Source organism: Protopterus annectens, chromosome 1.part2, assembly GCF_019279795.1.
Source record: "Protopterus annectens isolate FY-2018-M chromosome 1.part2, PAN1.0, whole genome shotgun sequence".
Classification (NCBI taxonomy): Eukaryota; Metazoa; Chordata; order Ceratodontiformes; family Protopteridae; genus Protopterus; species Protopterus annectens.
In genome coordinates, this window is record NC_056727.1 from 104655087 (window position 1) to 104680051 (window position 24965).

The 24965-nt window shown below is 41.6% G+C and overlaps 1 protein-coding gene across 1 annotated transcript in view; it reads left to right on the plus strand.

Moving 5' to 3' along the window:
• The window catches only part of CHAC2 (ChaC glutathione specific gamma-glutamylcyclotransferase 2), a 319548-nt gene that overhangs the window by 124940 nt on the left and 169643 nt on the right, over window positions 1-24965 (plus strand). The window lies entirely within an intron of this gene.

A 24965-nucleotide genomic window follows, 5' to 3' on the forward strand; every position in this document is an offset into this window, starting at 1 on the left:
TAACCTGTTCAGTGTTTAGTATTCTGTGCACAAGAGAGCAAGGATTCAAGATTCTTAGTGTAGATGCTTCTCTCACAAATTGTTCTTGGGTGATTTAGGAGTAGAGGGCTGTCGGTGTACATGAGGCAGTTGGTATACTGCCTTTACACTACCCATGTCAATCAGGCTGGTAGGAGTAATGGAGGGGAACTGACCATCTATAATGCTAGGTTAAATCCTGTTTTCACAGAGAGATAATGGAGCAGTATGGTATAAATGGGTGCTCTAAACTGGGTCTATACTTACAGGGAGCTTTGTAAATGGTCTGCTAACAATGGGAGACTATGGAGAGAGTTTCCTGCAGAGGATTTAAACCAGATAACCAGATAAATTTGCTTATATACAAGTACTGGGAGCCACATTTGTGCAGAGGCTTTTATACCAGCAGGATGAAAGACTTTTCTAAAGTTACACCCTCAGGCCAATCAGATAAAAACACAAACTCAGTGGACTAGTACTTTCCACTTTGGATGGGTTGAATGTTGCAGCCTGCTCCTACCAGAGTGCAAAAAAAAAAACTGTGTAAAACTAGCTGGCTTTGAGCTCAAGTGCAGTAACAAATGCTTTTGAACAGAAGTAGGAGTTGCTGCACATATCAGGAATCCTTTGCAGTAAGTTCACTAACCCTGGAAAATGTTCACAACAGACAACAACTTTGCAAAACAGTTTCTTTAACAAGTGCAGGCTGAAAAATGGTGATTTGTTATATCTAGATGGTGAGGTTATAAGTTACATGAACTTGTAAAGATGTTTATTACTGGTTGGATTTGCAGATTATATGGTTTGCCATTCTGTACTGACATCAACCAATGTTAGGGTTTCATCAGGGATTTTTGAGGAAAAGCAGCGTAGGTGGTCTTCCAGTGTTTTAGCATTGTCACCTGGGGATGTGTGTGGTGTGTGTCTCTCCAGTCCCTTTGCATCAGCTCAGTCTACTGAGTACAGTACAATCATTTGGGATATTTTTTTTAACCTTGAATTATCTTCTGTTTCCTCCCTTTCTATCTAACTAAAAAAGTATACTTTATTTTTTTATTTTTATTTTACATTTGTTGACCGGGATAGTCCGACTGGATGCATGTCCATTTTCAGCGGAGGCCCGGGGAGAAAAGGCTCCAAGGGTAAGCAGATACAGCATTACATAATACCAGCATTACATATTACAAACAGACTATTTACAGAGATTACATAAGTAAGAAAGTTATACAAGTTCCACAGGTTACAGTTAATCCTGAGCACAAGTCAGGATTAAATTAAATTACACAGTAAACTGGTTAACAGATTTTTACACATTCTAGAGAGAGTTAGCCAGGCTTGATGCATTGACATAGCCAGTTAAGTAACAAATGTTGTTTGAGTCTAGTTTTAAATTGACCTAAGGTGGAAAGTAAGGTAATATCAGCTGGAAGAGAGTTCCAGGATCTACTTACAGAGTTTGCAAGGAGAGAATCACCGGCTGTGTTATTAATTTTGCTAGTCTGAATTAGTAGTTTGTTAGAGGATCGAAGCGGTCTAGGATTGTTATAGGGGGTGATAATATTTTTAAGTGCAGGAGTATTGTCCAGATTATAGAGGATTTTATAGGCCATAATCAGTTGGTTATACTGGATTAGGCTGGGTAGTTCAACCCACCCATGCTGATTTAGATTGATGCAATGATGTGTCCTAAAAGGCAGCCCAGTGGCAAACCTGGCAATGTGGTTGTAGCAAATTGAGAGTTTAAGGACAGTCTTGTTTAAATTCGAGAGTAGAGGGGATGCATACAGAAGGGTTGAAAGAAGGTGAGAGCGAGCTATGGCAATTTTAGCTGGAGGGGTTAGGAAGGCTTTTATTCTGTAAAGTGACCCTAGTTTTTTATTGATGATTTTGATAGTTTGGTTAACATGTAGGTCACATTTTAGATTACTCTCTATGATGACACCTAATAGTTTTGTAGATGGGTCAGGGGAGATTATTGTGCCATCATTTGATTTTATGGTAAAGGTGAAAGCGGTAGACCTACGTGTTGGTGAAAATAACAGCATTTTAGTTTTTTTAGATTTAGGATTAGACAATGTTCAGAAAGCCAGTTTTCTATTGTATTAAAGGTGGTCTGGGTAGCTGACCATAACTCTACTGGAGATGTGGCTGAGCAAATCAGAGTAGAGTCATCAGCATATTGGATACAGCTGACTTTTGGGATGACAGTATAAAGGTCGTTAATGAAGATGGAGAACAGCAAGGGCCCTAGTATAGAGCCTTGTGGTACTCCAAGGGTGTTAGGTAGAAGGTTAGAGAGTTTGTTCTGCCAGTGGACAGCCTGCTGTCGACCATTCAGGTAGGATTGAAATCATTGGAGGGCTCCAGTATCTAGACAGAATGTTTGCAGGGTGTGGATTAAAAGTTGGTGATCAACTATATCGAATGCCTTGGAAAGATCCAAAAAGAGGGCTGAGGATATATAATTATTGTTGCAATTATGGTTTATGGTGTTAGTAAAGGCTAGGAGGGCTGAAGTAGTGCTGTGATGAGGACGGAAGCCATGCTGAGTGTCTGCCATAAGGCGATTTTGGATTAGGTGGTGCATGAGTTGTCTATGAATACATTTTTCCATAATCTTTGCAAGTGGAGAGAGTATAGCTATTGGCCTATAATTGGAGAATTCAGTAGAGCTGTCTCCTTTGTGAAGTTAGATTACGTAGGATATTTTCCAGATGGTGGGAATTTTAGCTTCTACTATGGTTCGACTGATTAGTATTGAGACGGGGTAAGCAATAGCATCAGCTGATTTTTGTAGGTACTCGGCAGGGAGTTGATCAGCAGAAAGTGTAGTGGGTTTTAATTTTTTGATCAAGGTACGGATAAGTGAAGTGGCGACTGGTTGGAAGCTGAATGTAAGTAGGTTTCTAGGGGTGCTACATTCAGGACCACGGGAGCTAGGAGGTAGTTGGCTAGCTAGGGCTTGAATTGTCTCAGTAAAGAATTGGTTAAAACTATCAGAAACATCTTCAGGGGTTTTATCAATAGTAGTAGCAGGGATTGGGGTTGAAGTTTGTCCAGGATGTAGTAGATTATTTAAACCTGCCCAAAACTTCTGAGGGTTATTTTGATTTACTGTCTGTAAATTACAGTAGTATTGTTTTTTGTCTTGTAAAATTGATTTTTTGGTTTCGTTCCTGGATTGCCTGTATTTAATGTGATCTTGAGGGTCTTTAGAAGAACGCCATAAAGCCCATGCTTTGTTTCTAAGGGTAATTTTGAGTTTAAACTCTTTAGAAAGCCATGGTGCAGTTTTTGCCTTGGTTCTCTTTGAGCGAACAGCTGCATGCAAATCAAGGATCTCAAGGAATTTGTTGTTAAAGTATGCTACTGCTTCCTCTAAGGGGAGGTGTTTTAGAATAGACCAATTACATGAGTTTAGTTCTTGTTGGAATTTGGCAGGGTCAAAGTTTTTATTGTTTCTAACCTTCTGAGTAACTTTAGCTGCTTTTACTGTATTTGTCTATTCCTACGTGAATATTTGTCTCTTCCTACTTGATTACTTTATTTTGCTTTTGCTGCTTGTTCTTAAAAACATTCAGTTGCATTTATTCTGCTGCATTTATTACTGCTTATTAGTAGCCTGATTAAATTGTAATTGTTATTCTAAGCCTCTTCGTTTTGGTTTAAGGACTTTGGCCAGTTACTTTACATTAAGAAGGTTTTTGGTCTATACTCTTGTGGGAGGAGAGGGTAGCCTCTGCCCTTCTGAGCTGGGAATTGCTAGGTGAAGGATTATTGTGCCTGTTGTTCTCTGTGTGTTTCTTCCAGTTTAAGGGCTTGGGTTCCAAACCAGTTATTTTACATTAGGAAGATTTGTGGTCTAAACTCTTATGGTAGGAGAGTGTGGCCTACACTCTTCTAAGCTGGGAATTGCTGATGAAGATTTATTGTGCCTGTTATTCTGTGACTTGGTTCTAGTTTAAGCTCTTGGGTTCTACACCAGTTGTTTCACATTAGGAAGGTTTGTGGTCTACACTCTTGTGTCAGTATTCTACTGAACTAATGCTTTATTTAAACTGTTTTTTTTTTTTTGCTTTTGTGACTGTGATTTTCTGCACATTGAATTTCTAGTACTTCTGCATTTATAGCATAGGCTAGGCTTGCTGAATGTGGACTGAATCTAGACTGGTATCATTTGAACAGTAAAACCAGCTAAGTATTGTTAAAGTCTACATTGTACTTTGAGAACAGTTTTCTACTGAACTGCTGCTTTATTTTAACTGTTTTTTGCTGTTGTGGCTGTGATTTTATGCACTTTGAATTTCTAGTACTTCTACACTTTAGCATAGGCTAGATTCAGACTTGCTGAATCTAGACTATTTGGTATTACTTGAGCACTAAAACCAGCTCTTCACTGAGATACTGAAAGATCTGAGGCATCCGTTGCTTCCATCTAACTAACTAAGTGCCTGTTTTTTTGCTCTTATATTGCACTTTTAATTTGTATTTGCATTCTACTGACTGTTTGAATTGTCTGAACTGTTTTTGCCACATTTTACTGCAAACTGCACTAGTTCAGCTGTAGCATAGCCCAGTTCCAGGTTTGCTGTTTCTGGGTCTGTTTTGTACCTTTGCACTGCCACATAGCGGTGGTTACCATCGGTGGTTATAGACGCAAATGTTTTTCTTGTTAAATTTTCCCTTGGCACTTTGCTTGTGGTCCTCCAGAGGTTTTTTGTGGGCCTGCTCTGCTGTCAGGTGGAACACTAAACCCAACCTCAGAGCTACCAACATACCTCTCACCCACTAGCCATTCCTAAGTGCAACCTCTTTTCCTAACTATATAAATTTACCTGACACTATGGACGGACAATTTCCCACAGTTTCTCCAGCCAGCTTGGTTGACATGGGCATCCTGAAGCAGTGTAGCAACTGCTTCATGTTCACCGACAATCCTCTACTCCTAGCCCACACAAACACAGCATGTGAGGGATGCAAATGTATTAAGAACCTTGAATCCATGCTCTCACATGCACGAGTCAGTGCATATGACAATGAGTGGGTTGTCAGCATAAACACCTCACCTCCTGTTCCGCCCAAACTCACATCACAAATATATACTTATGCAGAGGTCCTCACCAGAAACATACCTAAACACCAGAGACCTCCCAAACACGAACACAAGCACACTACACATATTACCTCCTCTGCTGAACACAATACACGTAGTAGCTCATGCACCACTGTCACACCCATCAAACCCTTAAGGCAAAACACAAATCCAAACATAATAGTCATAGGTGATTTCATCGTGAGACACACAGATGTCCTTCTCACCAGGCTGCATAAGGAACAAATCATGGTCAGGTATCTGTCAGGTGTCAGGATCCATCATATCACACATGCACTCAAGTTTCTCAACATGTACTGTTATGACTTCGTCATAGTCCATGTTGGTGTGAACAACTTGAGACATACCTCTCTGGACTATATGAAAACAGACATGACTGAGCTCCTGAACTTTGTGTCTCAGGCAGATATGTCTCTAGCCTTAAGCAGCATTTTACCTTCACCTAGGATGATGCCTCAACACAAAGAGAAAAGGATTGACACCGATAATTGGCTTAGTTTCTGGTGTCCTTCTAAGGGAATCTAGTATCTGTCAGCCTGGGATGACATGATCAATGGACCTCGATGCTTTGCCAGAGATGGTCTTCATCTGTTACCCTTTGGATTTCGACTGCTGGCTAAGGCTCTTGTCACCCCCATAGTGCCTTTTTTAGGCAGTGTCTCAAGGACAACATTTCTGACTTAAAAACTGCATCTAAAAACAACCTCAGGGTTATGCTGCTAAATGCTAGAGGTCTTAATATGAAACTGCACTCACTGGAGGCAGTCCTTACCTTGGAAGACACACACATTTGTACAGTCATGGAGACCTGGTTCAAGGTTGTGAAGAGCACCCCAGCCATACTGGGTTACATCTCCTTCCACGCGTTCAGACCACAAACTGAAGGCATGAAAACTAAAGGAGGTGGTGTATCAATGTTCATTAAAGATAAATACACCTCCATCTTGGTTAAACAGTATGATTCCCTGGAAATGCTTCAGGTGCAATTAACTGTTGGTAGGACACCTATTCAAGTCATTGCCAGCTACAGGACCCCCTCCATGAATCTCGACACCCACTCTGCCTATTTGGATCTACTTGAGTCTATCAAGATATATCCAAACACCATGGTTTTGGGCAACATTAACTACCCAGCCATTAACTGAGTAAATTACTCATGCTCAAACTCACTTGCCCAAAGGTTCTTCAGCTTCATTAGCTCCAATGCCCTAGACCAGCTGGTTGACAAACACCCAGAAGGTGTGCCAACATCCTAGATGTGGTGCTTAACAATATGAAGAACCGCTGTAACACCCCACTGTGAGGTCTTCAACAGTGACATCTGACCACAAATCAGTCTCAAAGTAACTATTACACCCACCCCACCCCAGCATTAACTAAACTAAAACATTTCTCCAAAGGAGATTACAACCTCTTATGGGATGGTATAAATAGCTTCACTGCATATTCCCCCTCAGATGGAACTGGCAACTATGCCGAGTTCTACACCAGTGCTTTATTCAAACACCTGTATAACTGCATTGACTGAGCTGTACCTGATAGCACCAAAACAAGCTCCTCATGGAAGAGCAAACATGCCTGGTGAACAGCTGGCAATACTTCCTCATCAGCTTAAACAAGCAAATAAGGCTCCTTGTGAAGACCTCCAAAACAAACTACTAATCCAAATTAGCTTCTGCAACTAAGAGCAGCCATAAGGCATTTAGTTACATCCGTAACCTAAAAGAAAAGGCCCAAATCTGTGCCAAACTGGTAGTTAATGATAGCACATATACAGAGCCTGTGGACATAGCTAACCTGTTAGCCAACAGGTTTTGTGAAAACCTCACTCTCCTGTCCCCACCATATGTACCCTATGACATCCCTACCACCTCTCTCCTACCTTATAGCTCTAAAGAGCAGGTCATAAACACCTTCTGTGAGGCCAAAAACATAGCATCAGTGTGACTTGGTAACATCGCAGGCTGTCTCCTTCATGGGCTACAACAAGAATTAGCAACACCATTGGATACTCTTTTCAATCATACTCTAAGCACCAGCTTCACTCCAACTGAATGGAAACCAGCCACTGTTATCCCCTTGCACAAAGGTGGTGCTTCCACTGAATGAACTGTAGACCTATTAGCCTGACTAGCCTTATCTGCAAGGCCATGAAGTGAATCATCATGGACCTTATCAACAAAGACATAAGTAATCTCCTAATACTTGACTCTACTCTGCTTGGATTTGTCAAAGGCAGATCATGCCTGTTAAACCTGGTGGACTTCTTCAAGACAGTCACCAAGGCTCTAGACGAGGGGAAATCTGTGCATACAACCAAGGCTTTTGACACTGTCCCCACTCGGGCATCATTGATGAACTGCTAGGTGTCAATCCTTATATCATTAGATGGGTCATTAACTGGCTCACTGATAGAACCCATATTGTCAAAATAGGGGAATCCACCTCCAACAGCAGACCTGTAACCAGTGGTGTTCCACAAGGATCAGTTCTGGGACCTCTACTGTTTGGAATCTGTTTCTCCAAAAACTAAAGATCTGTGCCTGACAAAGTTTGCTGATGACTGCAAACTGGGAGCAGTTATAGAATCTCCAAATGATGTCAACATCCTACAAGAGGGCCTTGCACAAACAAATGACTGGTGCCAAAGTCATGGCCTTAAACTCAGTGCAAAAAAATGTATTATTATCTCTTTTGATAAGAGTGATGTTCCTACTAACTGCCACATCAATAGCAGCACCCTAAGTACTCACTCAGTGGTAAGAGACCTAGACACACAGATTGACAGCAACCTTACCTTTGACCACCATGTCTGCACAGTGGTAAGAAGGGCATTCTATGCTGCTCATCTCATAAGTAAGGACATTACCTCCAGAAAAAAAAAGAAGTTATAACCTCCTTGCACTCTTCCCTCATCAGACCAATAACTGAGTACAGTGCCCCTTTTGGTATGTACCTTTCCAAGCAACTGCAGCAATTGGAGAGACCACAAAGGTTCCTCATAAGGAAAATTCAAGATCTTCAGCATCCGTCCTATGTGGATCATCTGAAGTCACTGTCACTTTATTCTGTTTCATACAGACTACTCAGAGGCGATCTGTGTCTTGTATGTAAGGCAATCTCTGACTCTGCTTTATTGGAAGTGCTGGATATCTGCAAGTCAAATGGTACACAGGTTACTCGCTCTAAAGACCTTATTCTGGTATGTGACATTAATAGAACCTGCAGGAGGGACCAGCTTTGTCTTTCCAGAGGTTACCACACCTTTGGAACAGACTCCCACTTCATGTCAAACAGAGCACCTCATTGGCCCTCTTCAAATGCAGTCTGGACGATTGGATGGGTAACCATAAATTCACCCCGGGGTTCCACCTGTGTCCATCTTGGACAGGAGCAATAGGTGCAGATTGCAGAAATAAGGGTAGAACTTGGCTAGGCTTGTTAGGGCCCTAGGGCCATTAGCCTAGTAATTAACTATGATTCTATATACACCCACACACACACACACACACACACACACACGTGTGTGTGTGTGTGTATATATATATATATATATATATATATATATATATATATATATACACACATACATATATATATATATATATATATATATATATATATATATAGAGATATAGATATATATATATATTTACATATATAAAGAAAGAAACATATATAGGGGTATAATATATATATATATATATATATATATATATATATATATCTATATATATATATATATATATCTATACAGATCCTCTTCGAATGGTCGACATTCATATGGCCGAGACCATATGATCGATATTTGAAGTGTCGACCATGGGGAACCGGCATCTTCTTACAGTGCGGAATGAAAAGATTTCCACTTCCGCACTGTAATGCGATCTCAGAGTTGGTATATTTAAGTTCCAGGGGGGGGGGTGTAGGGGGTGGAGCCCCCCGCAGGTGGTGCAAGGAAGCCCCCCTGCTAGCAGCGTTAAGGTAAGTTTTTTTTGTTTTTTTATGTTGTACTTGTATGGTCAACATTTCAAATGTCAATCATATGGTCTCGGCGATATGAATTTCGACATTGTGAAACACGCACATACACGTTTATTTCGGAAGATCGAGTTTTAACTTGATATAGTCGTGGCCATATGTTTGACTTTATGAAAACTCTAATGAAACAAAACAAAAACACCCCTACAAATTATGTATACCAACTTCAAGGTTGTACCACAGTGGGGAAAAGGGAAAATTCCCTGATCCCCACTGTATCGTGATCTCCATACAAATGTGAGAGGTCATTCGTAGTTCATATTAGGGTTATAACAGGAAGTAGGAATGGAGAGAAAAGGAAATTTTAAGAAGAATGCATGGTGGGGTATCTTCTAGTAGCTTAATTGAGTAGGGAGGAAAGAAGGAGGCAGAGGAAAGGTCTGCAGAGAGAAATTGGATATGGTAAGGTAGTGGGAAAAACAAGAGTGGAACTAGTAGGTTGGAGAGGGCTGTGTGGTATGACTTAGGTTGAAAGGAATTGTGAGAAATATAGTGAGTAAATTCAGCCGGGATTGGCACAGGAGCAGATCCATGAGTTTGTAAAGTATTATTTTAGGGAGCATTTAAAGGTGTGTAGGTTAGAAGTAGTTGTGGTTACTGGTAAGGAGTTCCATTTTTTGCTGTTGAGTATGAGTATAGGCCTTGTTCTGGGATTTATTTGGTTTATTTATGGTGAGAAGTTTGTCTTCTGATCTGAGAAATCTTTAAGGGAAATGTATGTTGATTAAAGAGGTAATAGACTGGCAGGCTATCAGGTTGTGTATGATTTTATGTATTGTTATAAAATTGAATATAGGAGAGGTAGAGGGGGAGTTACTATTTTTGAGCTTATGTTCCTTTGTTAGTTGTGTAATATTCTTGTGGGTATAAGCTGGCAGGTTGTCACTTAGTTTATCAGGGAGGGTACCGGAGGAGGTAAAATTAGATGGATTGGTAAGCAGAATTCAGTCCAGGATAGATTATTGGTAGTTATTTTTGCTATATCTTCTTGGGATGTTAATAAGTTGAGTGAATCCAAAGAGTCTCATGCTGTTGATTGCTGAATTTGCAGATAAAGACTGCCAGTCAATGTTTACATCACTCAGGAGGATAGTTTCATTTGTGATTATATCTATCTAGGATAGTATGTTTTCAAGTATTGGACGTTCTGTCCTTTGGTAATTTATGACACATCAATGCATATGTTCTTGGCTCTATTAAGTTTCAGGAATGAGATTAGAATTTCTACTTTCCCAAATTCTGAGATTGTGCATGTATAGGGAGTCACTGTGAGCATATTTGGAAAGATTAAAGCTATTCCAACTGCTTTTTTGTGTTATATTGAGCCTAATAATATTATAACTGGGAGTAGTTATTTCAGCATCTTTTATGTCAGGTTTTAGCCATGTCTCTGTTGTGGCTAGGATATCTGGGTTGTGTTGAGTCATCCAGGCATGAAGACCTGTGATTTTGTTGCATATGCTTCTAAGATTTAGTATGACTATTTTTAAACTTTTAAGGTTCATTCTTTGGTTTGGTGTTTGGTTCTGACCGTGTTTGAGGTGGATGTCACCAGATTGATGTATGGTGGAGAAAGATGGTTTGTTTATTATTTGGGTTTTAGAAGACATGGGTCTGGCATTTTTTAGTATTTTTGGGTTACAACAATGGACACCGGCAACTTGTAAAGGGTTCAGTTTCAAGGACCCTGCTTGTAAATGTTCTCCCAAGCCACTGCTTACACGTACAAAGAGTACCAGTACTTGTCATTGATAAAAAAATAAATAAATAAAAGTGTCATTGATTTGGGATGCATGGCCAAGCTTAAAAAGCCCCTGTGGTCTTGGCCTAATACACACCTTTGAGCCTAAGCAGGTTATTTGCTTTTCAGTCAGTGTGCATAATTGTGTGCATTGTCTGGATTGTAAACTGTATTTTGAAAACAGAAGGATGCTGTTAGGTGGCCAGATGATATGGGAAGGGGAGGGAAGCATTTTGATGACTGACTTGATTGTATATACTGTTGTGTAGATGTGCTACTCTGTGATGTGCAGGAGTGGTAAGTAACCCCAATAACTACATTCCTGTATATGAAGATCTCTTAAGTGTGACTTGATCATTGTTTTTGTTTTAGAGTTGGGCTTTGGTATCAGACACAAGGTACAGGGTTTGATTTTCACCTTTGAAAGGAAATTGTCTAGGCTTAAAATGCCCCACAGGCGTAGTTAGCCTAGTATGTATGAGCTGTGGAAAGACATGGCAACTTGTGTTTGCCAGTCATGATAGGAAGTACTACTGACATCTACAAATTACAAGATGCTTACAAGCAGAGACTTAAGGTCCCACATCTTCCTATGCACTTGCACTGAACCCAGCAGTGTTATGTCTGTGCTTGAGCCAATGTTCCCTACATGCACATGTGTATGCATTTTTGGTAACCTTCAGGTTTACTGACCCTCATTATTTTTTTAACTGTTTTAGGGTGCCAATACCATTGGACTATTGACCATGCGTGTTCAGGTTAAACAGTGGTTTCCTGTGGAAGCTTTTTCACACTTCAAGTAATGCTATTGATGTTCATCGTATTTCACTGTTGCAGTCATGACTGTAGGGTTCTCCCCTGCCGGCAGGCAGTCCTCGGTCGGCCAGAATCCCAAAGTCTGGGTCCGGCGTCGGCTGCTCAGCCATGCTCCCTGATGTCAGAGTGCCAGGAGTACAAAGCTGGCAGCCGACGCCATGTTCTCCAGTCTTTCTTGCCGTGCGGTGATAGCAGTTCGCAAGTGCCGGTCGGCTGACTCCTGACAATTTTTCTAAACGCATTTCAGTCGAAGACTTTCTACTCCTACTCAAAGCTAAGTACCCGTTGAAACTTTTTCTTGCTCCTGTCCGATGTCAGAAAAAGTTAATTGTATTTCATGTGGGAAGCAAATACCTCATAAGGATTTTCATTCTTACTGTATTCCTTGCTTAGGCCCTGACCACGACGTAGCTAGTTGTTGGTTTTGTGCCAGATTTAATCAACGTACTATTAAAAGAAGGTACGATTTTGCATTTCATTACTTCGGTAGGCGTTTTAATTACAAAATGTCGTCAGACACGCTTCCGACTACCGGAGTTCATAAACGACGCAAGGATAAAGACAGGCCTCCGAGGTCCAAATCAGATGATATTGTACAAGCAGAGCCAGCTTCAGGTTCGGCAGTCATCAGTGAGGCGCTTTTGCACCCCCTGTCATCGGCCATTTCGTAACTGACGGCTGAAACGGACTCCCATGAGGAGCCAACGAAGCCTTTGAATACTTCAGTTGCAACACCTTCGGACAATGCTCCTTCGGATGGGTCCGGAGCCGCTGTGCAGGTACCGGCTTCCGAAGGGGTTTTCAGGCCTACTCAGCTTCTGATAAAGGCAAAGCCAAAGACAAAGGCAAAGACTCCTTCCAAATCAAAGACCACAGCCCAGGCCTCTTCTGATCCAGGACCCAAGTCTCAGAAACGGTTACTTAAGATGGCAGAGGACTTGCTTACTATGATTAGGGGTTCACATCCCCCTCCAGACAAAAGGCCAAGGCAGGAATTGTATTGTGACTCCTCTGATCAGGCTTCTGTTTCTTCAGTTTCTTCTTCTGACCAGGATTATTCTTTTCCTCCTTATGAGGATTCTGATGATGAGGAATCCATTCCATCAGCTTCTCCCCCTGAGGATTTTTCTTTTGGGGAAACTTTACATGAAATGAGGGACCATTTTCACTGGGAAGGACAGGAGTACTCTGAATCTAAGAAGAGACTTAGGGATTTTCTTCTTCTTCCTCAACATAGACCCCTGGCTATCCCTCCAGTTTTGGATATTGTGGATGATGCTTTTTCGGAGGCTAACAACTCCTGATTCTTTTCCTCCAGCTCCTGTTAAGCCTGACTGATATTATAGGGTTCCTGATTCCCACCAGTTTTTATACAAGAATTCTACTGCTGATCCTGAAACCATTTCTCAGGGCCCTAAGGGGGTTAAGGCCGCTTCTGCTAAAAACCCCATTCCCACTGAGAAGGATTCCAGATCTTTAGAAAGATGGGGCAAAAAAGTGTACACTTCTGCAATCTTATCTATTAGGGCTTTAAACTGTCAGTTTCATATGCTGAAATACCAGCAATTTTTTTTTGTCTGTTTTGAAACAAAAGCTAACTTCCATTTCTGCTTGTGCAGATGATAAGGAATTACATGATTTATTGCATACCACTGAACAAGTAGGGAAGCATGGTTTACACTGTGGTTTTGATGCCTTGGAGGCTTCTTGTAGGGCTGCTGCCTCTGGCACAGTCATTAGAAGGCATGCTTGGTTAAAGGAACAAAACTTGCCGGATCAAGTAAAAGCTAAGTTATTGGATGCTCCTGTTCAACATAATGTTTTGTTTGGATCAAAGGCTGAAGAGGTGATAAAGAAGATGGAGGACAAGGCAAAATCCAAGCAAACGGTTAAGGATTTCTTACAAGTACAGCCACCCAGATTTAGTAGGAATTGGCCTACTAAAAATTGGTCCTTTCCCAATTCAGACAGGCCATAGAGGGGTAGATACAGACGCTCCCGGGGAAGGCCCCAAACGCAAGCCTCTTATAGATCAAGACAGTGGACTGCTTCCACCCCTAGGGGAGGAGAGGACAGATCACAAGCTCATAGAAAACCGACTCAATGACTCCCCCTGTTGGGCTGCAGGAACTTCTTGCCTGGAAGCCCCTCTCGGAGGAAAACTTTCTCTTTTTTACCTAAATTGGACTCATATAACCCAAGACAAGTAGGTTCTGGATGTGGTTTCAAGAGGTTACAAATTCCATTTTCATACCATACCAAGACCCAGCGGATGGCCGGATCTACCAAAACATCAATGGTTAGAGGCCTTAAACCAGGTGGAAGTCCTCTTTGCTATGAAAGCCATAGAACTGGTTCCACTTTCAGAAATGGGACAAGGTTTTTACTCAAGGCTCTTCTAGTCCCCAGAAAGCAAAATTCATGGAGACCCATTCTGGATCTGTCAGTCTTGAACACTTTTCTCGAGATACCAAAATTCAAGATGCTTACTCTACAGCAGCTGCTTCCAATGTTGACCAAAAATGCATGGATGGTAACTTTGGATTTAAAGGAGGCTTATTTACACATTCCCATCAGGTAGGAGTGTAGAAAATACCTCAGGTTCAAGGCCGGATCGAGGCACTATCATTTCTCTGCGCTGCCCTTTGGATTGTCTACTGCGCCCAGGGTCTTCACCAAATGCCTGGCTCCAGTAGTAGCTTATTGCAGGCTCAAGGGAATTCAAATTTACCCTTATCTGGATGACTGTCTTATTCAGGCAGACAGCAAGGATGTCTTACTCCAGCATCTAGAATTTGTTCAAAAACTTCTCAAGTTCCTGGGGTTCACTGTAAACATAAAAAAGTCAAATTTGACACCCTCACAACAGATAACTTTACTGGGTGCTCTTCTAAACACAAAAACCCAGATGGCATTTCTGACATGCGAAAAACAATTACAGCTGGCTTCAACTTTCAAAACCTTGGCAACATTAACTCAGCTATCTGCAAGGAAATTCCTGCAGGCTTTGGGTTACATGGCCTCCTGCACCCTTCTCGTACCATATGCAAGACTACATATGAGGAAAATACAGTGGTACCTAAAAAGTGCATGGTCTCAGCATTGCCACAGTTTAAACGTACAGATCTCCGTCCTGCCTTGTCTTCAAAAGGAATTCCTTTGGTGGTCCAAGGCATGTACTCAAAACAAAGGGAATGCCTTCAGTCTGCCTCTAGCCAGTCAGATACTAATCACGGACGCCTCAGATTATGCATGGGGAGCCCATTTGCGGGACAACTGTCTGCAGGACCTTTGGACAAAGGATCAGAAGCACCTGCATATCAATTTAAAGGAAATGTTAGCCGTTCAGAATGCTCTATTGGCCTTCAGGAATCTTCTACAACCAGGACAACTACTGATACGGACAGACAACACCACAGTTATGTGGTACATAAACAAGCAAGGGGGATCACATTCCTATCCCCTTTGCAGACTAGCCATGAATCTATGGAACACAGCTCTAGCTTACAAACTGGACCTTCAAGCCCAGTTTCTACCAGGGAAGCAAAACATCCTGGCAGACGGTCTGAGCAGGAACCTGTCAGACCCACACAAATGGATGCTGGACACAGAGATATTCAAGATGATTACAGCAGTCTGGGGATGTCCTCACATAGACCTCTTTGCATCCCACCTCAATCATCAACTACAGATATTTTGCACAAGAACATTCCACGAACTAGCTTGGAAAGTGAATGCACTATCATTCAATTGGAGAAACCTCTCAGGGTATGCCTTCCTGCCTCTACCTCTTCTTCCACGGGTGTTATTAAAGATCAAACAGGACAAGCCCAAGATGATAATTTTACTGGCCCCAAATTGGCCTCGACAGTTTTGGTACCAAACTATGAAAAACCTTTCTCTGGAGCCCCCTTGGGTTTTACATCAGACTCCGAACCTTCTGTCTCAACACCAGGGTCAAGTTCTGCACTCCCATGTCAAAACTCTCTGCCTGGCTGCCTGGTTTATCCAGGGTCTATGATTCATTCTTTTCTACCCAAGCAGGTTATGGATGTCATTTTAGAAGCCAGACATCCTAGCACTAGAAAATCTTATGCAGGAAAATGGAAAAGATTTTGCACCTGGATGCAGGCTCAGGATTCAGATCATCTTATTCCTAACATTCCTCTGATTTTACTTTATTTGACAGACCTCTTACATAAGGGTCTCTCTTTTTCTTCCATAAAGATACATGCCTCTGCTATTTCTGCTCATTATAATTCAGACCCTCCAATCTTTTCCCACCAGCTCATGAGACAGTGTCTCAGTGGAGCTAAGAACTTAAGGCCCCCTAGATCTCCACCCATTCCTTCCTGGGATCTCAACTATGTTTTGGAAAAACTCACCCTACCTCCTTTTGAGCCTGCTGCCACATCTGACATCCAAGTTTTTATCTTGGAAGACAGCCATCCTGTTAGCTCTGACCTCTGCCAGGAGAGTTTCGGAGTTGCAAGCTCTCATGGCTGTGGAACCTTATATCATTTTTCACCAAGACAGGGTGTCTTTAAGGACTAATCCTACTTTCATGCCTAAGGTGGTTTCCAAAGTGGCTTTAAATCAAACTATTCACCTGCCAACTTTTTCCCCACTCCGCAAAATAGGGGGGAAAGGATCTTGCATTCCTTGGATGTACACAGACAACTACATTTTTACCTGGACAGAACCAAGGACATCAGGAAATCAGAGCAATTGTTTGTTTCTTATGCTTCAAGCTCCCAAGGTAAAGCCATTTCAAAACAGACCATTTCTAAATGGATTGCTCATGGAATCAGATTTTGTTATTCACACCATGGAAAGTTAATCTCAGGGAGTATAAGGACTCACTCTACCAGAGCTGCTGCCACTTCAGCTGCCTTCCTCAGGGGAGTTCCTACCAAAGACATTTTGGAAGCTGCAACTTGGAGTTCAGTGCATACTTTTTCTAAGCACTACAATCTACCTCTCTACTCTAAGTCTAGGGCAGGCTTTGCTTCTGCAGTCTTGCAGGGCCTTTTAGCCGTCCCCTCTACTTTATGACCAACTCCCTTTTCTTCTGCTTTGGGATTCAACCCTACAGTCATGACTGCAACAGTGAAATACGATGAACGTCGTACAGTTGTGTACACTTACCATAAATGTAGATGTTCGAGTGTCTTCACTATTGCAGTCTGGGTTTCCCTCCCTCCTGCCCCCTCTTATTTTTTCCTTTGTGTGATTCCCTTCTTCACCCTTCTTCTGAGGTGTATTTGCAAAGGGTATGGGATTTTATTCATTTTGGAACACCTGACATCTGGGGCAAGAAAAACTGGAGAACATGGCGTCAGCTGCCAGCTTTGTACTCCTGGCGCTCTGACGTCAGGGAGCATGGCTGAGCAGCCGACGCTGGACCCAGACTTTGGGATTCTGGCCGACCGAGGACTGCCTGCCGGCAGGGGAGAACCCTACAGTCATGGCTGCAACAGTGAAGACACTCAAACATCTACATTTATGGTAAGTGTACACAACTGTACTTTGTGGCATAACTGTAAGTGTTACATATCATTGTCTCTGACTGGGATCCCCTGAGTTTCATACCCTCTTCCTTACTGTATTTTTGTAAACAGGCAATCGTGTTCATTCACTGAGGAGTCGAGCTGTCTTGCATAATCGGTGAATCTGCTCAGCATGTTAACTGCTACTGTGCTACCTCCTTCAAGTTTTGGTCATTCTTATTCATCATGCTTCACAGTTTATGCATACACAACTCTTTAGCCACTGTTTTAATCTTTGTCTTTCTGCACTGCTATTATCATGAAGTAATTTTTGGAGACTGTGTGTCTACCCTGCATTTTGAAGGTACAGCACAGCCAGTTAAAAGAAAGTTTACCCTTTGCAGTTGAATGCAAACTGCACACACTTTTTCTTTTGATACCCTCCTCATTGTCTTTCTCTTGGATCCATATGCTGCTTATGTACATTCCAACAAGGTTTTGTCATCATGTTATGAGGATATTTGCTGTGATTAATGAACCCTGACAAACAACCCTTTCCTGCATTACCATTCAGACATGCTCTCTTTAAAATAAAACATAGTGACATTCATACAATGCATAATTTTTCTGTTTTTATTTTATCACTGAACTGGGACACTAAGGAGTCTTCATTGATGTAATTTCTGACAGTAGGTGAAGGTGAAATATGCTTTACATGAAGTACAAATAGCAGCATTTGCTGATCTATGACATTTCTGCATATCACTTTAAAAAGGAATGTAGTATTGTGAAGGACAATGCTGCATTATTTATGACACTACACATTTCTTAAAATAACCTGTTGTTGTTGTTGTTGTCTTTCGGCTTTTCCCGGTTAGGGGTCGCCACAGAGGAACTCCAGGCTGCTAATGATTGGCAGTAGATTTTTATGTGCTGAGTTGCTAGCCCTGACATGCAACCTTCAACGAAGGTACGCCCATTCACGCACGTCTCCACACAGAAGACGCTCTAGCTGAGAATCGAACAGGACAACGTCTGTCTGTGAGGCGACAATGCTACCGCAGCACCACCACCACAGTCTTAAAACAGCCTGTGCAGTGCTAAAATGTAAGAACATTAATGTCTATTCATCTAATCATAAGGTCTTCATTGTCATTTTTCTTGGTTAAAAATGCAAATTTTTTATTGTCCTTAATTCTGTCAATCATCTATGGACCCCAGTACTGTTACAACTGTAACTGGTAAACACTTTAGAAATGTGATACATAAAACCGGGGGGGGGGGGGGTCAATATCTTACCCTTTGTGTACATTAGTTATGGTAGCCTAGGATAGGCTTTCCAATATGTTCTCACTCTGCAGGCATCTTCAGAGCAAACTCTGAAGGCAGAGAAGTTGAGCAGGACCAGGTTATACCCTCATGAATGGAAATCGAATCAGGGTGTTTTCCAGGAATTGATCAGGACCAGGACATACCTTCATGAATGGGAATTGAATCAGAGTGTTTTCCAGGAATTGATCTATCTATAAGAACACCCATAATGGATCTTTTTGCCTCCACTCACAAATGGTGTGATACCAAAGTTACTGCCAGCTGCCTGTCGGGTGCCAGGATCCGCCACATAAAGCACACACTCAGGTCACTCCACAACAAGTACAAATATGACTCTGTCATTGTCCATGTTGGTGTGAATGACCTATGACATACCTCCCTGGACTACATGAAAAGAGACATGGATGAGCTCTCCGATCTTGTAGCCCAGGCAGGTATGACCCTAGCCCTGAGTAGCATCCTGCCATTACCCAGAATGATACCACAGTACAAGGACAAAATGATTGACTTCAACAATTGGCTAAGCTTCTGGTGTTATTCTAAGGGGATCCAGTATCTGTCTGCCTGGGATGACATGATCGACAGACCACGATGCTTTGCTAGAGATGGCCTGCACCTATCACCCTTGGGATTCCAGATACTGGCTAAGGCTCTTGCCACTCCTATAGTCCCTTTTTTAGGCAAGGTTCAAATGACAAATTCACCACCTTAACAAGTACAAGCAAGCAAAATCTGAGGGTAATGCTACTCATTGCTAGAAGTCTAAACCTCAAAATGCATTCACTCGAGGCACTTCTTAAAATGGAAAACATCGACATCTGTCCAGTGACAGAGACCTGGCTCAAGGCTCCAGAGAGCACCCCTGCATTACCAGGCTATAATTCATGCCGCACCGTTCGTCCACCTAACCTGGATTGAAACCCTAAAGGTGAGGGCGTGTCCATATTCATTAAGGATATCCACACCTCCAGTCTAGTTGCTCAACATAATGCATCCGAGATTATCCAAGTTCAACTAACTCTGGTCAAGACCGCAAGCCAAATTGTAACTTGTTACAGATCCTCCACCATGCCCCAAGATTCCCACTCCTCATTTCTTGATACACTGGAAAATATTAGGTTACAACCCAACACCCTAATAATGGGCGATTTCAACTACCCCACCATTAAATGTGAAAACTACTCATGTACCAACTCTTTTGCTCAACATTTTCTGTAATTCATAAATTCCAATGCCTTGGATCAACTTATTCACACCTCCACCAGGGGTAGCAATATCCTAGACCTGGTCATTACCAACATGGGTGACCAGTGTTCCACACCAGAGGTCAGTTCCTCGTTGGCCAGATCCGACCACAAGCTAATCATCCTAGACATCCACATCCCTCCCCCACCTCCCATTAGGGAAACCACAGTAAAAAATTTCTCCAAAGCCAACTTCACTCTTTTTAAGACAGAAGTGGCAAACTTCACGACACCCATGCAGACAGACAATAGAGGTACGACTGCTGAATCCTACACAAATGCACTTTATAAGCACTTACACAAGTGCATGGATTGTGCTATCCCTAACAGAACCAAGATGCTGTCCTCCCAAAAAAAAAGGAAGCCAATCTGGTGGTCCCCTGCCATAAACAAACTCTACAACAGAAAAAAGAAACTGTTGCAAAAAAAAAAGTAAAATCCCATGATTGGAAGAACTTCGTGGTCAGCCTCAGTAAGAAGCTGAGATCCCTCATAAAATCCTCCAATTCTAGTTATAAAAACAAAATTGACACTGATTCTAAAGACAACCACAAAGCATTTTATAGCTATGTGAAGAATCTCAGTGGCAACACTCAGATATGCTGTGAGTTACAGCACAATGGCACTAAATATACAGAACCAACAGATATTGCCAACATCCTGGCAGATAGGTTCAGTGCTAACTTTACCCCCCCTCACCCCCTAAAGGGCCCATCGCTATACTGGAAGAATGCAAAGTTCATGTAATCATGGCTGCATAGGTAAAAACCACACTCTCCAAAGCCAAGAACACAGCATCCATGGGACCTGACAACATCCCAGGCTGCGTTCTACACGAACTGCAGAATGAACTGGCACCCCACCTAAGCACCATGTTCAATCATAGCCTCACCTTAGGCTTTGTGCCCACTGAATGGTGCACAGCAACTGTTATCCCACTCCACAAAGGGGGAGCCACCACGGACCCCAGGAACTACCGACCCATTAGCCTAACGAGCCTGGTCTGCATGGCCATGGAACGTGTCATCATGGATATTGTACACAAAGACATTGGTAATCTCCAAACTCTGGACCCCACCCAGTTCGGTTTGCAAAAGGCAGATCATGTATCTTAAACCTGATAGACTTCTTTGAAGCAGTCACCAAAGCCGTAGATGAGGGTAAGGTGGTTCACACAGCCTATCTAGATCTCGCCACTCTGGAATTATAGATAAACTCACTAAACTAGGTATAAATTCCCTATGTATGCATCCAGTGAGAACAGAAGCAGACATCAGCATGTGTCATCAGCCATAAAACCCTTATGTCAGTTTGACTCTGGTGTTGGGAAGAAATGGGTAGGGTGCTTAAGGTCATGAGTATGAAGCTGAAGTGGGAATTTTATGCTTCCTGCCAGCCAACAGGAGGAGAATGGTCCATCCCAGAAGACAGGAGCGTCTCCCACTGTACAGTAAAAGCAACAATAGCAGCGCCACAGAAATCCAAGAAAGGAGGAAAGGAAATATAAAGTCTGATGCAGTACATTCACTTATTTGCTATAATATACTGTCCAGTTGTCTCAAAAGTGATGTAACCGTATGGTTTCTATGTAGTACATGTACAACAGCGGGGACTGATGATGTGTTGGACTGTATCAAAAGTGATGCATAATGTCACTTGATATACTTGTCACAATATTAGATATGCAGTATGTTTTGTGAACCACATGTGATAAAGCTTGGAAGAAAATGGTTTTAAACACACCCATGAATTTTTTTTTTTTTTTTTTTTTTTTAACTAATCTATTTTTCTTAGCTCTTGGCATTTGTAAACTGATAAGCTTCTACCAGATGCACCTGCTTTTTATTGTAGTGGGAATAAAGTAGCTTGATAGTTGGATATGGACAGTACATCTCTCCCTGATGTGTCTGGTTGTCCATTAATTAAGTTTGTGATAGTGAATTTGGGGATATTTTGGTCAGAAAATGTGTGGGAGACTGCTGCGGTGATCAGTATGTGTGCTGCTCATGTGGCAACTAGACATTCAGGCTGTGAATGGTGTTTGTGTGTAAGCACACAAAAGTATGTGGAGAGGAATAGATGTTAGCAAATGGTGTAATGGAGAACAGAAGAAGAAAGGTGAAGTGACACCTGCAATGTATCATAGGTTATGATGACCCAATTTCAGTAAACTTGTTGCAGCATGTACTTTGGATCTTGGGTAGATATTTGTCACAGGTTATGTCCACATGAATGTGTGTGTGTGTGTGTGTGTGTGTGTGTGTGTGTGTGTGTGTGTGTGTGTGTGTGTGTGTGTGTGTGTGTGTTTTTCAGAGAACAATGGTGCAGTGCTGAGCTGACAACTGCCCTGGTAGGATAGGGTATGGTGACAGCACAATGGGCTTGCTGCAACAATGGTGGGCTGTCATGAGTTGAGGTAATCAACAGTTGTTGTCCCTGTACCTGTTAGAGAAACTTGTAGAGAATTTGAAGACTGACAGTACAAGTGGTATATTGAGTATGTTGTACATGTGTTTTCTGTGGGACAATGTAATGGGGATGTGTGAATCAGAGCAGCCCTTACACATGTTCCTACACTTTGTTAGAGATTCCGGTGTGAGTGCAGTGTACTTGATGAAATGACAGTAAATTTTCATGAGCTGAGATCATCGCCATCTCTGTTAAGCCAAAGCAGTTTTTTCATCATTTTGTTGATAGGTGGGAAAAATGCCATGGTTCACTAGCACATTGTGTTGGGGGTGTGTGTGTCTGTGTCTGTATCTTTGTATGTCTTTGTCTGTGTGCATTTATTGTGGATGGTATAACACTGAACAATGGAGCGGAGCTAGTCTGATACCTGCCCTGTTCTTCAGGTTTTAGTACATTGGGCTTGCTACAACAGCATTTGGGTGCCCTGAGCTTCTATCTTTAGCAACTGTGGTCTTCCAGAGCTGTTGCACCATTGCTTTGTGAAGAGGTAGATAAATTTCCGTGGTTCACCGGTACATTTTGCATATGTGTGTGTGTGTGTGTGTGTGTGTGTGTGTGTGTGTGTGTGTGTGTGTGTGTGTGTGTGTGTGTGTGTGTGTGTGTGTGCGTGCGTGTGTGTGTGGTAAAACAGAGGTTGATGGAGAAGCACAAGACTAACACATTACTTGTTATGAAAGCTTCTGGCATCAGTGCAGTGGGCTTGCCGCAGCAACCATTGGATGCTGTAAGCTGAGGTCCTCAGCAGTTGTAGTCCCCTGTAGCTGTTGCATCATTATGCTTTGTAGATAGAGAGCAATTTCCATGGTTCATCAGTACTATGTATATATGTATGTGTGTTTGTGTGTTTTTACTGTGGATGGTGTAACAGACCTTGATGGAGCAGAGATTGAAGGACACATACCATGGTGGAAGAGCTTCTGATGTCAGTGCAGCAGGATTGACACAACTGTCGTCCCCTTTAGCAGTTGAAGCATTGGTTTTGTGGAGAGGTTAGCAAAGGACCATGGTTACCTGGCACAGTTTGTGTGTATGTCTGACTCCCTGTAGGTATGTTGGGTAAGTAACAGACGTTATGGAGAAAAGTGTTTTGTTAGACCAGACATAATGAAGGTAAGTTATCACTTGTTTGATAATGTCATGCTGGAAAAAGAAACAATTAAACAAATAAAAACAAAAGTAATAACAAGCGTAAAAGAAAATTATTTAATTGTGAGCGCTTTTGCCCATCAACATCACATGAATTTCATCACATTCATCACTTCTTTAAATACTATAACAATAGGTCACATAATTAGAATTTGCATACTGTCAAAGTCATTCATTAAGTCACATGACTATTAGTTATATATTATTATAAGTGTATGGCCCTATAGGTCCTATTCTCACCTGATCGATAGCTCTACATTTAAAATGGTGCCCAGTGAGAATAGGACCTAGAGGAGGAGTTTTGGGACCAAAATTGGAAAAGCATTACTTGCTTTGAATGCATACACTTATTCAGGTCTAAATGACCAGCATTCCATTACTTGCTTATTGAAACTGAAAAGTTTTACAAGATGAATAGGAATGACATTTTTAAGTTGGTAATAGTATTAGTATATGTGAATTATTACATTAAATCTATTTAACTTATAATTTTAAATGTTTTTTTAATAGTCATGTGACTTAATGAATGGCGGTATGTAAATTCTAATCATGTGACCTATTGTTTTAGTATTTAAAGAAGGGGTGTGTACTTATAAAATTGTCTGAAGTTCATGTGATGTTGATGGACGAAAACGCTCACAATTAAATTATTTTTTTCTTTTATGCTTGTTATTACTTTTGTTTTTATTTGTTTTGATAATGTTATACTGTAAAATGCTCATATCATAGAAATAGTATTTCACTCTCTAGATGGCATATCTTTTCACCTCTGCTAAATGGGAATTGTGGTGGTGTATGTGGGAAAGGGCAGTGGGAGTGCATTGTATGCTGCAGAATGTGCATTTGAATGTTTACTTACCAGTGTAATGCATCAAAGTTATATACAGCTTGTAGTCTGTGTGTGTACTTATGTCTTACACACGTGTGGGTACTGTCAGTGTTATGTGTGTGCTGTCGATATTAATTTGCATGGTTAATGGTGCATTGGTGTGTTGTGCTGGCATGAATTGGTGTTTGGTTTAGACCGTGGACATTGCAATTGTGGTTGTACAGAGATGCATAATGGCTAATTTTGGGTAGTACATTATAGTGTGTATGTTTGTGCGCATGCTCACATGCAGTAATAGTTGTAACAGTTGTAACAGAAAAGAACAGGGAAGTGTGGAACACAGGCATAGGGACACCTACCTCATGCCTATATGTTTGCCACCTGATGTCAGCAGTGCGTTTTTACTGCTACAGGTGTGTGTGGTTACAACTTGACAACTGAATTGGCCACTGTGTCTGACTTACAAATAGTAACTAACCAAAATTTGAATATGAATACAGCTCTGAGTGGGAGAATTATGAACACTTTGGAATAATCATTTATTTATTTATTTTACATATTGCATTTATTGCATTTGTTTACCGGGAAAGTCCACTGGACCTAAAAGGGCCCATTTTCAGTGGAGGCCTGAAGAGAAAAGCTCCGACAAGAACATGGATACAGAAAATATTAAACATTAATAGGTACAAAAGAAGATAACAGTTTTACACCGTGATTACAGTAATAT